This window comes from Bos grunniens, chromosome 2, assembly GCF_055505025.1.
Source record: "Bos grunniens cultivar Pamir isolate PY7600 chromosome 2, Bosgru_T2T1.0, whole genome shotgun sequence".
In the NCBI taxonomy this organism is placed as follows: Eukaryota; Metazoa; Chordata; class Mammalia; order Artiodactyla; family Bovidae; genus Bos; species Bos grunniens.
The window spans coordinates 28,014,350-28,027,751 of NC_141166.1; the positions used below are offsets into that span (position 1 = coordinate 28,014,350).

Here is a 13,402-nt window from a genome sequence, read left to right on the forward strand (position 1 = left end):
GTGAGCTTAACATATTTGCTATAGGACCCTTTACAGGAAGGAAAAAAAAAAGTGCCACTTCCTGATCTAGAAAGAAGCAGTACTAACTGCCTGACTCCTGTCTCTGTAGAGTTTATGGCGAGGGCCACTTAACCCCTCCCCAATGATTCAGCCTCACCTAGTCTTCAGTCAAATAAATTTCATTGAAAAGCTTAGATGTATCAGCATCAAGTTATCTTCATGACCTCAAATAGCTCCTCAAACATGACTTCAGCAGACCTTATTCTCCTCAACTCTAATAGTTGGCATCTGTCCATTTTCTGTAAATAAGTTGCTACTTTGTATTCTAATTTAGATGAGTCCGAAATATTAAAATTTACCCCTCCTACTCCTATCTCAGTCTTCCAGATACCAGACACCTATCTGAAGTCAACTAAGTCATCTATCACAATTTTAGTGGCTACAACAGCTGTTGCATGTAAAATCACCTCAAAACTCATGGCTTCAAACAACAGTCATTGTTAGAACTCTCACATCCCTCTGACAGCTCCTTTGGGCTGGGTCTAGCCATGGATCTTTAGTTCAGTCAAGGACTCCACTTCAGGATAAATTTGGCTAGAACTGATCACCTGGGCAGTTTTGCTCCACAGTTCTCTCATTCTCCTCTTAGGATCAGTGGGCTAGTCTTGACGTGGCCTTGGTCTCTTAATGGCCTAAATACAAGAGAACAAACTCAACCACATAAGTGCTTTTCAAGCCTCTCCTTTTTTATATTTGTAATAACTCATTGCCCAAAGCAAGCCACAGGGCCAAACTAGAGTCAAAGAGCAGGAACAAAGCTCTGTTCACATAAGGTGGTCTCCAACATTACTTGGCAAAGTGCATGGATAAAGACCATCAGTATGGTCTAGAGTATGGGCTATCTGTCCAATATCTCCTTCAGATATCACCTGTCATCATCTGTCTAATATCTGGTTCAGAGCTGAACAAAACCACCTGTATATTACAACATAGTACTTTTCCTAGGTACTAATTGCTGGGTGCCATACCAGATATTTTTATTCCTAGTCCCAAGTCACGCATGAGACATGGAGAAAGAGAAAATTACATCTTAACCCAAATTCTACCACTAGCAACGACCTTCCTGAAATTTGTTGTTTTGTCCCTAAATTGTGTCCAACTCTTTTGTAACCCTATGGACTGTAGCCCACCAGACTCCTCTGTCCCTGGGATTTCCCAGGCAAGAATACTGAAGTGTCTTGCTATTTCCTTCTTCAGGGGGTCTTCCTGACCTGGGGATCAAAACCTCATCTCCTGCATTAGCAAGGGGATTCTTTACCACTGAGCCAAATACACAAAACATTTGGAAGGTGCTCTTCTAAGTGAAGCTCACTTGCCCATCCTTATCTCATAGGACATATAATTGGAATGATGGTAAGCCATCAGACTGAGTTGGTGGCTCAGTACATGCAGTTAGCAACAGTTACTTTTTTTTTGCTTCATATTTTGAAATAATTATGGATTCACATGCAGTTTTATCACAGAAAGATACTTTATACCCTTCACCCAGTTTCCCCAATGGTAATGTCTTCAAAATCTATAGTATAATATCCCAACTAGGATGTCAACATTGATAACATCCATCAAATTTATTCATAGTTTACCACTTCTTCATGCTGAGTGTGTATGTGTAGTCTTATACATTTTTTATCATGTGTAGATTTGTATAATCATCACCACAGTCAATATGACAAGATACAGAACACTTCTATCAAGCATCTATTTTTAACCTAAGTCTAAGAACAGTGAATTCTGTAAAAGGGCTCAGAACCAACCTCAGTGAAGTTTTTTTTTTTAACAATCTCAACATTTGGTTCATGTCACACAGACATAGCCTCTGTCAGACACAGGATATTTGTCTCTTTTTTAAACAGGTAATTGCCTGTTAAATGAGTCACATAACTACTCCCCTCTCAAATGACCACGGAGTGCTTATACAATGTGTATCTCCTTACAAATCTAATAAGAGCTGTGTAAAATGAATTAGAAAGTGTTTCACTGAAATGCTATCTCAAGGAAACCCAGCCTCAGCCCATTAGATTTGAAGCTGTGAAAGAATCTGAAACACATTGATGAGTGAGCCCCATTTAGATATTTGCAAAAATGAGATGGCTTCAGTTTTCCTGTTGCTGATCTCATCAGAAATGATTCTTTGGCCATGCTAGTTGTCTTGGCTCTGAAACCCCGATTAGTGAATAACTATAACAAATGACTTGGGTGTCCAATTCTTATAGACATTTTATAAATGGAAGATTTGTCAATGGTTGTGATGAGCATGAAATTTCATGGTACTCATTACCAGAGAGGGGGCTAGGTTTCTTTCCCCAAACTCCACGGCTAACTTTTGTGAGCAAAGATTCCAGGAAACTGTGGTCCTGACAGGATGCATCTGTAGATTGTTGGTGGGACCCATTCAGCACACTGTGTTAGAACTTGAGGGGATGTACAATATTCACAACTCAGTACCATACAACCTGCTGTACAGAGGTCAATCACAGAACAGTCAGTAACACCAGAAGAGGATTCTTCTAGTGAAGGGGTTTACAATAGTTTTTAACATTAGAACTTTAGAATTTTTTAACATTAGAACAATCTTTACAATATTTTAATCAAAGAATATATTAATGCATTCTTTAAAAATGTATTTTAAAAGCTGTACAAGGGCATAGTCTAAAGAGTCAAATACTTCTATAATGCTTAGCGTAAAAATGGAAAGCTGACTTAGGAGAAAACCTTCTTGAGTTTGCTAAATCCCTGATATCTAGTTTCTTCTTGCTGTTGTATTGCTCCTTACCCTCTTGTTCTGCATATTTTTTATGCCTTAAAAAGTACTTTTCTTGTCATTTTAAAGTTCTGGGAAGAAGCAGAAAAATAATTATATGTCCTCTGCCACGATTTACCAGAAAGTCAATGTAATCTTATTTTGAATCTCGAAATCCTGAAGAATTTCTCTGTGTTAGGTATCTATCTCATCCCTTCAAAATCCTCTTGAATCATTTCTCTCCAAAATTCTAAAGGCTCCTTGAAGCATCATTTGAAAAACCAACACTATAATCCAATCTCAGCATTTCATAGATGTGGACACTAAGTTAAGTAAAGTAATTGCCTGAGACTGCATACAGGGTTGTAGGCAGATTTAAAGCCATGACCCACATGCCCTTCCTCCTAGATAGGTCCGCTTTTTATTATATCATATTGCTTTTCTTTAAGTCAATAAATAATGAAACTTCTCCAGATGGTATGATACTGGTCTCTTCCATCTATTGGGTCATCATTTATTCTCCCATTAAATAATTTGAACACTTGCTCTGTACTAGGTATTGTGCTTGACACAGAAGATAAAATATTAAATATAATAAATGTAAACAAGCTTGAGCCTTCCCTTGTAGCTCAGCTGGTAAAGAATCCACCTGCAATGCGGGAGACCTGGGCTCGAGTCCTGGGTTGGGAAGATCCCCTGGAGAAAGGAAAGTTTACCCACTCCAGTACTCTGGCTTGGAGAATTCCATGGACTGTATAGTTCATGGGGTCACAAAGAGTTGGACATTACTAAATGACTTTTACAGACAAGCTTGACCCCTGCCTTCCTGGGGTCCACATATGAGGATGCAGAAGTCTTTTTCTGGCAATTTTCAGGCCAAATTTGGGAAGCATATGTGCCTTATTTGACCTGAACATTCTTTTATAATGTATGAATTCATTGCTAGTATTTAAAATTCAAGGGTATTGTATTAAAGGCAATCTGGCAGTCCAGTTTCTCTTAAGGATTATAGTTTTGGAAAGACTAAGCCTTTAGATCCACCTAACATCAGTAACCTGGAGTGAAATATAGCAGCCTTTTTTTTCTAGGCATGTGCCTCTGTGCAGCCCAGTCCCCACCAATCCATATTCCTCTTCTTTTACCATCTGAGCCATCAGGGAAGCCCTCTTTGATATTACCTGCCCTAATCTTGTAAAAGGGCTTCCCAGGTGATGTGATGGTAAAGAATTCACTTGTCAGTGCCGAGACAGATGTGAGTTTGATCCCTGGGCCCAGGAAGATTCCCTAGAGTAAGAAGTGACTACTCACTCAAGTTTTTTGCCTGGAAAATCCCATGGACACAGGAGCCTGGTGGGCAAAGAGTAGGACACAACTTAGTGACTAAACAACAATACAATCCATGAATAGGCTTGAAAGGAGACAAAAATTGAGGATGAGAGAAACAGTATCTAGAATGGTACAGCAGACATACCAAGCAGCATATCTAATAAGAAAGTGTTTACTAAATGCATCAGGCTACTCGGTATCCTAAAATATGTTAATAATATATAAACAAGCAGTTTCTAATTGTGAAATTATCTTTCAAAACACAATAAGAACATTAGGAAAATCCCATTGATTTTATTGATCACTGCCAGCTAAATACTCAAATACTTCTTCAAATAACTCTTCTGGTTTATATGCAAATACAACAAAATGGAAGCTTGTTTTCTAAGTAGCTTGGCAAAATGATGCATGTATCTAGAAATGAAAATAAGAGTTTATTTCAATGAAACACAGACTCAGTAAACATCTAGTGAATTGTTCCTTGATATTAATTAAGATGAATTTGTGTGTTATCACTAGTATATAACAATTTTTATTAGAATTGGTTTATTTTTATTTTTATATTTTATAAGGTCAGGTTTCTCAGGCATTTTAAAGACTGAGGATGATTTAGTTAATTGTTGCTTTGAAATGTAAATACTATTCTCTGCTTTTACACTTTTAGCATTTAAATTGTGAGGCCTCATATAGAGACAATTGCTTATCCCATTATGGGCTTAATTTTTAAATATTGAAATCTGCTCTCATTGCAGTTTATCCTTTTAATCCTTCTTTTCATTATTTCCAGAGCATAGCTGCTGCTGCTGCTAAGTCGCTTCAGTTGTGTCCGACTCTGTGCATCCCCATAGACAGTAGCCCACCAGGCTCCCCCGTCCCTGGGATTCTCCAGGCAAGAACACTGGAGTGGGTTGCCATTTCCTTTTCCAATGCATGAAAGTGAAAAGTGAAAGTGAAGTTGCTCAGTCAGGTCCGACTCTTAGCGACCCCATGGACTGCAGCCCACCAGGTTCCTCCTTCCATGGGATTTTCCAGGCAAGAGTACTGGGGTGGGGTGCCATTGCCTTCTCCAGACACTTTTCCTAGGAACTTGTTTTCGCAAGTGAAGATAAATCCTTTGTTTTACAAAACAAGAGTCTGTCATGTGTCGTGTGTGCTGTCTCAGGCAACAAATTGCCTTTGTACTGTATTTCTGGTCTCTTTCCATATAGCTTGCTGTATCCTGTACACAGACTCCTGAAAAATCCTTTCCACTTGGGTAGGAAAGCCACGACTTTCTTCCTCCAGGGCGTTGATGGTTCATAGCGCAAAGGGAGTCCTCTCTCGGGGCAGGGGATTGTTCAGGGGCTGCATGGGGATGACGGAGTTGTACTTGTGCTACCTGTTAACGGAGTTCATAAGGGACGAATAGAACTGGATAGAACTGGAACTTACACCAGGTGTCCCTTAAGAAGTTTTCAGTCAACAGTAAGATAGTCCAGGCAGACCTGTTGATAGCATCATCTAAGTTCTGTAAATGCTGTCTGCCACATGGCATCTCGGCAAAGATGATTCCAGGCTTGATGCCGAAGTCGTTTTCCAGCAGGCATAGCAAAGAACTATAAATGATTCTGCTGCTGCTAAGTCGCTTCGGTCGTGTCTGACTCTGTGCGACCCCAGAGACGGCAGCCCACCAGGCTCCCCTGTCCCTGGGATTCTCCAGGCAAGAACACTGGAGTGGCTTGCCATTTCCTTCTCTAATGATTCTAAATCAACCTAAATTCAAAAAGTCCATAATCATAATATACCTTATTCTACCTCTCCACCAAGGTAGCTATAGAGAAATATCGAGAGGGTCTATTCATGGATTCATGCAAGTTTTTATAGTGATATCTGTATTTAACAGTTCATCAAGTTCACACTGACATCTCATTTAATGATGTCTCACAACAAACAGAACAAACAAAGCAAAACAACAAACTACCAAGCTATAATAAAAATATTTGCTTTATAAATACAAAATTAAATTTCACAGGAACAAATGACTTATTTAAAGTTCAGCTGCTGACTCTGACTTGGGTTCTTAACTTTCTTTGTTAAATAAGTGCTCAAAGTGTAGCCATCCTGTAAGGTTGTTAAAAGGATAAAATAGAATAGCAGAGGAAAGGTTTAATGTAAAAATTAGTACCTGGCAGGGGCTTCCTAAATGCTTATAAGTAGTAAACGGTAAAAGGATTTGAACTTGGCTATTCAAGTATTACATTTGATTATCTCTCCTGCTTCCTATCCTTTGATGTTGCAAATGTATTATAGAGTATATGAGTGTGTTTAAATTGAACATGACCCAAAATTGTAGTCACTCATGCCTTGCAGTTTACTGAGTTTTCCAGGGAACTAATGGTTATAGATCAAACCCACAGGAGCTTTTATGCATGTAATTTGTTTTACTTCAGGAAAGTTATCCATATATGTGTTCATTTACAACAAGACATGAAATAATAAAATATAAACTTCCAGACTATATATGGTCATCTTACCAAAATCCTTTGCTTGTTTAAATCCCTTCAATATAATTTCTACCCAGTGCTCATACATTTTGTTCAATTCAGTTCAATTCAGTCTTGTCCAACTCTTTACAACCTCATGAACCGCAGAATGCCAGGCCTCCCTGTGCATCACCAAATCCTGAAGTTCACACAAACCATGTCCATTGAGTCGGTGATGCCATCCAGCCATCTCATCCTCTGTTGTCCCCTTCTGCTCCTGCCCCTAATCCCTCCTAAAATCAGGGTCCTTTGAAATGAGTCAGCTCTTCACATCAGGTGACCAAAGTATTGGAGTTTCAGCTTCAACATCAGTCCTTCCAGTGAACACCCAGGACTGATCTTTAGGATGGACTGGTTGGATCTCCTTGCAGTCCAAGGGACTCTCAAGAGTCTTCTCCAACACCACAGTTCAAAAGCATTAATTCTTCTGTGCTCAGCTTCCTTTATAGTCCAACTCTCACATCCATACATGACCACTGGAAAAACCATAGCCTTGACTAGACGGATCTTTGTTGACAAAATAATGTCTCTGCTTTTTACTATGCTGTCTAGGTTGGTCATAACTTTCCTTCCAAGCAGTAAGCGTCTTTTAATTTCATGGCTGCAATCACCATCTGTAGTGATTTTGGAGCCCAGAAAAATAAAGTCTGACACTGTTTCCACTGTTTCTCCATCTATTTCCCATGAAATGATGGTTCTGGATGCCATGATCTTAGTTTTCTGAATGTTGAGCTTTAAGCCAACTTTTTCACTCTCCTCTTTCACTTTCATCAAGAGGCTTTTTAGTTCTTCTTTACTTTCTTCCATAAGGGTGGGGTCATCTGCATATCTGACATTATTGATATTTCTCCCGGCAATCTTGATTCCAGCTTGTGCTTCTTCAAGCCCAGCATTTCTCATGATGTACGCTGCATATAAGTTAAATAAGCAGGGTGACAATATACAGCCTTGACGTAATCTATTTCCTATTTGGAAACAGTCTGTTGTTCCATGTCCAGTTCTAACTGTTGCTTCCTGACCTGCATACAGGTTTCTCAAGAGGCAGGTCAGGTATTCCCTGACCTGGTCTGGTATTCCCATCTCTTTCAGAATTTTCCACAGTTTATTGTGATCCACACAGTCAAAGGCTTTGGCATAGTCAATAAAGCAGAGATCGATGTTTTTTTGGAACTCTCTTGCTTTTTCCATGATCCAGCGGATGTTGGCAATTTGATCTCTGGTTCCTCTGCCTTTCCTAAAACCAGCTTGAACATCTGGAAGTTCACGGTTCACATATTGCTGAAGCCTGGCTTGGAGAATTTTAAGCATTACTTTACTAGCATGTAAGATGAGTGCAATTGTGCGGTAGTTTGAGCATTCTTTGGCATTCCCTTTCTTTGGGATTGGAATGAAAACTGACCTTTTCCAGTCCTGTGGCCACTGCTGAGTGTTCCAAATTTGCTGGCATATTGAGTGCAGCACTTTCACAGCATCATCTTTCAGGATTTGAAATAGGTCAACTGGAATTCCATCACCTCCTCTAGCTTTGTTCGTAGTGATACTTTCTAAGGCCCACTTGACTTTACATTCCAGGATGTCTGGCTCTAGGTCAGTGATCACACCATCGTGATATCTGGGTCGTGAAAATCTTTTTTGTACATTTCTTCTATGTATTCTTGCCACCTCTTCTTAATATCTTCTGCTTCTGTTAGGTCCCTACCATTTCTGTCCTTTATCGAGCCCATCTTTGCATGAAATGTTCCCTTGGTATCTCTAATTTTCTTGAAGAGATCTCTAGTCTTTCCCATTCTGTTGTTTTCCTCTATTTCTTTGCATTGATCGCTGAGGAAGGCTTTCTTATCTCACCTTGCTATTCTTTGGAACTCTGCCTTCAGATGCTTATCTTTCCTTTTCTCCTTTGCTTTTCACTTCTCTTCTTTTCACAGCTATTTGTAAGGCCTCCCCAGACAGCCATTTTGCTTTTTTTGCATTTCTCTTCCATGGGGATGGTCTTGATCCCTGTCTCCTGTACAATGTCACGAACTTCCATCCATAGTTCATCAGGCACTGTGTCTCTCAGATCTAGTCCCTTAAATCTATTTCTCACTTCCACTGTATAATCATAAGGGATTTGATTTAGGTCATACCTGAATTGTCTAGTGGTTTTCCCTACTGTCTTCAATTTAGGTCTGAATTTGGCAATAAGGAGTTCATGATCTGAGCCACAGTCAGCTCCCGGTCTTGTTTTTGCTGACTGTATAGAGCTTCTCCATCTTTGGCTGCAAAGAATATAATCACTCTGATTTCGGACCTCAGACGTGTGGTAGCTGCTCTCTCTAGCTTCACTGCTCTACCTCAAATTTCCCTCCAAGATGTCATCCAGTCCTGCGGCTGCAGTGTCATCTATAAACTGATGGCGGTGTAACTGGCCATTCTCTCAAACTCCAGATTAGTCTCCAAGTTGCTCCTCTTGATATTTTTGCATCTTTTCCTCTTTTTAGTACATGTGTTCCTCCTCGCTCATCCCTTTCTCTTCTCAACTGCAGAAAATACACAGCATGAAAGTTGAGAATTATGCTTTATTCAGCATGCAAACTGAGGATTTAAGCCTGGGAGATAGCCTGTCAGAGTTCTGAGATTCTGTTCTGAAGAAGTAAGGAAGAGCCAGGAAATGTAGTTTTTGCAACAAAACCCAGGTAGTCAGAACATCTAAAGATTATTGTCAATTAAATAAAACCCAGACATCCCAGGTGGAACTAGTGGTACAGAACCCACGTACTAATGCAGGAGACATAAGAGACCGGGTTTGATCCCTGGGTCAGGTTGTAGGCATGGCAACCCACTCCAGTAATCTTGCCTGAAGAATCCCATGTACAGATGAGCCCAGCGGGTTACAGTCCGTGGGATCGCAAAGTGTCAGACATGACTGAAGAAACTTAGCATGCAAATAAAAACCAGACTGCTTAAGTTAATGAATTTAACATGTGTCTGTATGAAAACATGCAAGAATCTGGGCTCACCAAACTTATCTGTTTTTTATGCACCTTAACCATCTAGGGTCAGTATCTCCCCCCCTTTTTTTTCCTATCCTGAATTCCCTCAGGGTACACAGTCAGTCAGGGTGGCTGCAGTAGCTGATGGCTTGATGGCCACAATATCTTTTGTTTGCTGACACAGCAGGGGACATTCTTCATCCACATTCTGCTCACTCAGAAGAGTCCCAGATCTTTATCTGCTTGTCATGTCATCTCTGCTCATCCAGAACAGCCCTCCAGGATCCTCATCTGCCATCCCATCTGACTGGACTTCTGCTCTACATCTCTCCTTTGACATCCATAATGATCTTGCAGTCTCACATCTACCCTCTTTATTTCTGTGTCTGTGGCTCAGCTCTGCATGTATGCCTTTCTAGAACAAAAGTTCCAACTCCATCCTTCTAGCTTCTTTCATACCCCTCTGTTCCTCATTCAATATCAGCTTCCATTTTGTTCTTGAACCCAGGGGTTTTCAAGTTTGGAACTCAGAGCAGCAGCAGCAGCATCTGCTGGAAACTTGCTGGTAATGCAAATTCCTGTGCCCCACTGCAGACAAACTGGGTCCCCAACTCTGGGGGTGGGGCTCAGCCATCTGGGTTTGACAAGCCTCCCAGATTATTCTGATGCATGTTAAACTTTTAGACCCACTGTTCTCCAATCCACCTGTTCTCAGCCTTGGCTGACATTTGAATAACCTGAGGAAGTTTTTAAAAAATATCCATGTCTGAGCACCACCCCAAATCTATTAAAACAAGTTCTCTGGAGGTGGGGCCCAATTATATGCATTTTTTAAAAAGCTCCCCTGGTAATTCTAATGTACAATCAGGGTTGACTTTAATCTGCCAAGATGTTTCCTGCTATTAGGCATTTACTTGGTCTATCTGTCTGAAAAGCTCTTCCCTGCTTCATGTGCCTTGTTCTTTTGTAGTCTTCAGGTCAGAGCAAAATTATAACCTTCTCAGAGAGGCCTTCCCTGGCCATCCTTATTCCAAGAGCACTTTTTCCTTTAATTTTTCCTTAATCCTGCTAATCTCTAATTGAAATTATTTTGCTTAATCATTCATTTTCTCAATGGCTCCACTAGAATATCAACTCCTAGGAGAACAATGATTTATTTTCAAGGATGAATCCCCAACTCCCTGGAACAGGGCTGGGTTCCTGATAGGGACTCGGTAAATATTTATTGTATAAAAGAACAAACACCAGACAAACAAAACATGCTGTTTATTCCAAACTCTGTGCTTTTGATGGATTGGTTTCCCTTGCCTAAAATTTTGTTTTACTTTCATTATCTTTTATCTTATGATTAGTAACATTTTCACAAAGGGCCAGAACATCTGTCTCAAGTCTTTATCCCCTCTCAGCTTTCTTTCCTGAAGTCACATTAAGATATTGTAACATCATTGAATGATTCACTTTTCTTTAAATGCACCATGAATATTTGCTTCTAATGGAAGTTCCTGAAGCACATAGACCAAGTTTTAGGTCTCTTTCGGCTTGTTCCCTGGTGTGGATGGGTTATGCTACTGAGTACACACGAGTAGATACTTTCTGTGGTGAATTGACCCAAGGAAGGGAAAAGCTTTCAGTCAATAGTTTTAAAAGGCAAGGGGCCATTGAAAAGAGAGAGCAGGGAAAATAACAGATACAGGAAAGAACACCTGGCTCAATACAGAGATTGAATTTTTATAACAAAACAAACAAGAGGGGCGGGGCATCTAATGCATGTCTGAGTATTGGGAATGCTGTTTCCTGTTGCTCCTTCTTTCTAGTCCAGCATTTTGGAAGACGTAGGTCTGTACAGAAATCCTCTTCTGCCCCCCACTCATCCCTTCCCTTTCTGTCTTAAACTGCAGAGAACTCCGAAACCAGCACTCACATCAGGGAATGCTGGGAAGCCACGGGCAGCCTTTCATGGCAAGCAAGCTACTACAGAAATTCCTCTTTTATGATGTTACATTATCTATATAAGAGCAATCAAAGACATCAGCTGGAAATCCCCCAACACTGAACAAGAACTGAGGGGCTCACACACCGCTTCTTGAAATGTCTTGCTGGGTGACCAGTAGGGTTCTTCAGCTTGAATTAACATGACAATCCTAAGAGATTGATCTGTTCCTCAGGAGGAGGGAACGCCTGCTGGCTTCAACTGGACAGAGATGGAAAGAGGACAAAACCCTCAGATGATGATCTAATATGTTGGAATTGGGATGCTTTCGTCTTCCATTAGTCCAGGCAGAGTGTCTTCATTTTGTGTATCTGAGATTTCTTAATGAACTAGAGATCGAATTATTTAGACATATTTCCTCTTAGACATACAGTTTTATGTTTGAAGATCTAGGCTGGCCCTTAACAAAACTGTTAGAGGTTTGATAGCACTTCAACTCTTTTGACTTTGACCTTCTTTCTAGACTCTGAAAATTCAGGAGGTTCCTTAGTTCTCAAGATTCAAGAATTGGAGACATGTATTTTCATTATTTTCCCTCATCTGTATTCTTGCACTGACTATCCCCTTCTTCATTTATACTCCTCCATCCAAGGAATCAATATTCCCCATTGTTGCTGCTGCTGCTGCTGCTAAGTCGCTTCAGTCGGGTCTGACTCTGTGAGACCCCATAGACGGCAGCCCACCAGACTTCTCTGTCCCTGGGATTCTCCAGGCAAGAACACTGGAGTGGGTTGCCATTTCCTTCTCCAATGCATGAAAGTGAAAAGTGAAAGTGAAGTCGCGTCCAACTCTAGAGACCCCATGGACTGCAGCCTAACGAGGCTCCTCCATCCATGGGATTTTCCAGGCAAAAGTACTGGAGTGGGGTGCCATTCCACATTGTTGCCTACTGGTTTTTGACATCCCTTTCCCCACTCACACCTGCCATCTTCTATAATCTCCCAAATTCCAGAACTTTCCTCTCATCACTTTCCTGGGTCAATTTCCTTTAAGCAAGAATATTTTCTTGAGTCAAGAAGACTCAGACATGACTGAGCACACACACAGGCAACTTGATAAACTAATTTGCACTCTGTTGCTGACCTAATGTGTTACTTTTACCAAGGAATGGATTTGCTTTTAAAAGATGTCAAACTCAATAACACAAAGATTATAAATAGGAATTTCTAGCGGTATTTGGGGATTGGAAAAATGCAGGGAAGATTTGGGCAGTGGGTGAGGCAAACCATGTAGAGGTGGTCTCAGTCACCTCACAGGGGGCCACCTCGCAGAATATACTTTGTTAGCATAATCCAGTTTACCATGCTCCATGCACAGCACCAATGCATAATTCTTCATGGACTCCTGGAGCTAGAGTCATTGCCCCAAGCTTGACATGCAATGTCTGAGGACTAGCCATAGTGCAGCAGGAAAATGAGAGATCTTTCTAGGCTCACAAAGAGGGAATTTATAAGAAAGGGAGAAAGAGAAAGAGAAACCAGTTTGAAGACCTACAATATATACTTAGTCTATGTTCCAGATGCAATTTAACAACAACAACAACAACAACAACAAAAAAACTATTGAAATAATTTATAGGGAATGCCTTCAGGCAGAGTTCAGTTCATTTTAACATGTTTATTGAATGCCAATGCAAAATTCATAATAATTGTAATAATAAATGACTAAGCAGTGATGCTGAATTAGCACTTACTTTGTATCATGCAGGCTTCTGATAGCTCAGGTGGTAAAGAATCTGCCTGCAATGTAGGACACGCCAGTTCAATTCCTGGGTCTGAAAGATCTGCTGGAG

At 40.5% G+C, this 13,402-nt stretch overlaps 1 pseudogene; it reads right to left on the reverse strand.

The window, feature by feature from the left end:
- Positions 1-5,221: 5,221 nt before the first annotated feature.
- On the reverse strand, positions 5,222-13,009 carry LOC147377789 (TIR domain-containing adapter molecule 2-like; annotated as a pseudogene).
- Between the last annotated feature and the right edge of the window lie 393 nt (positions 13,010-13,402).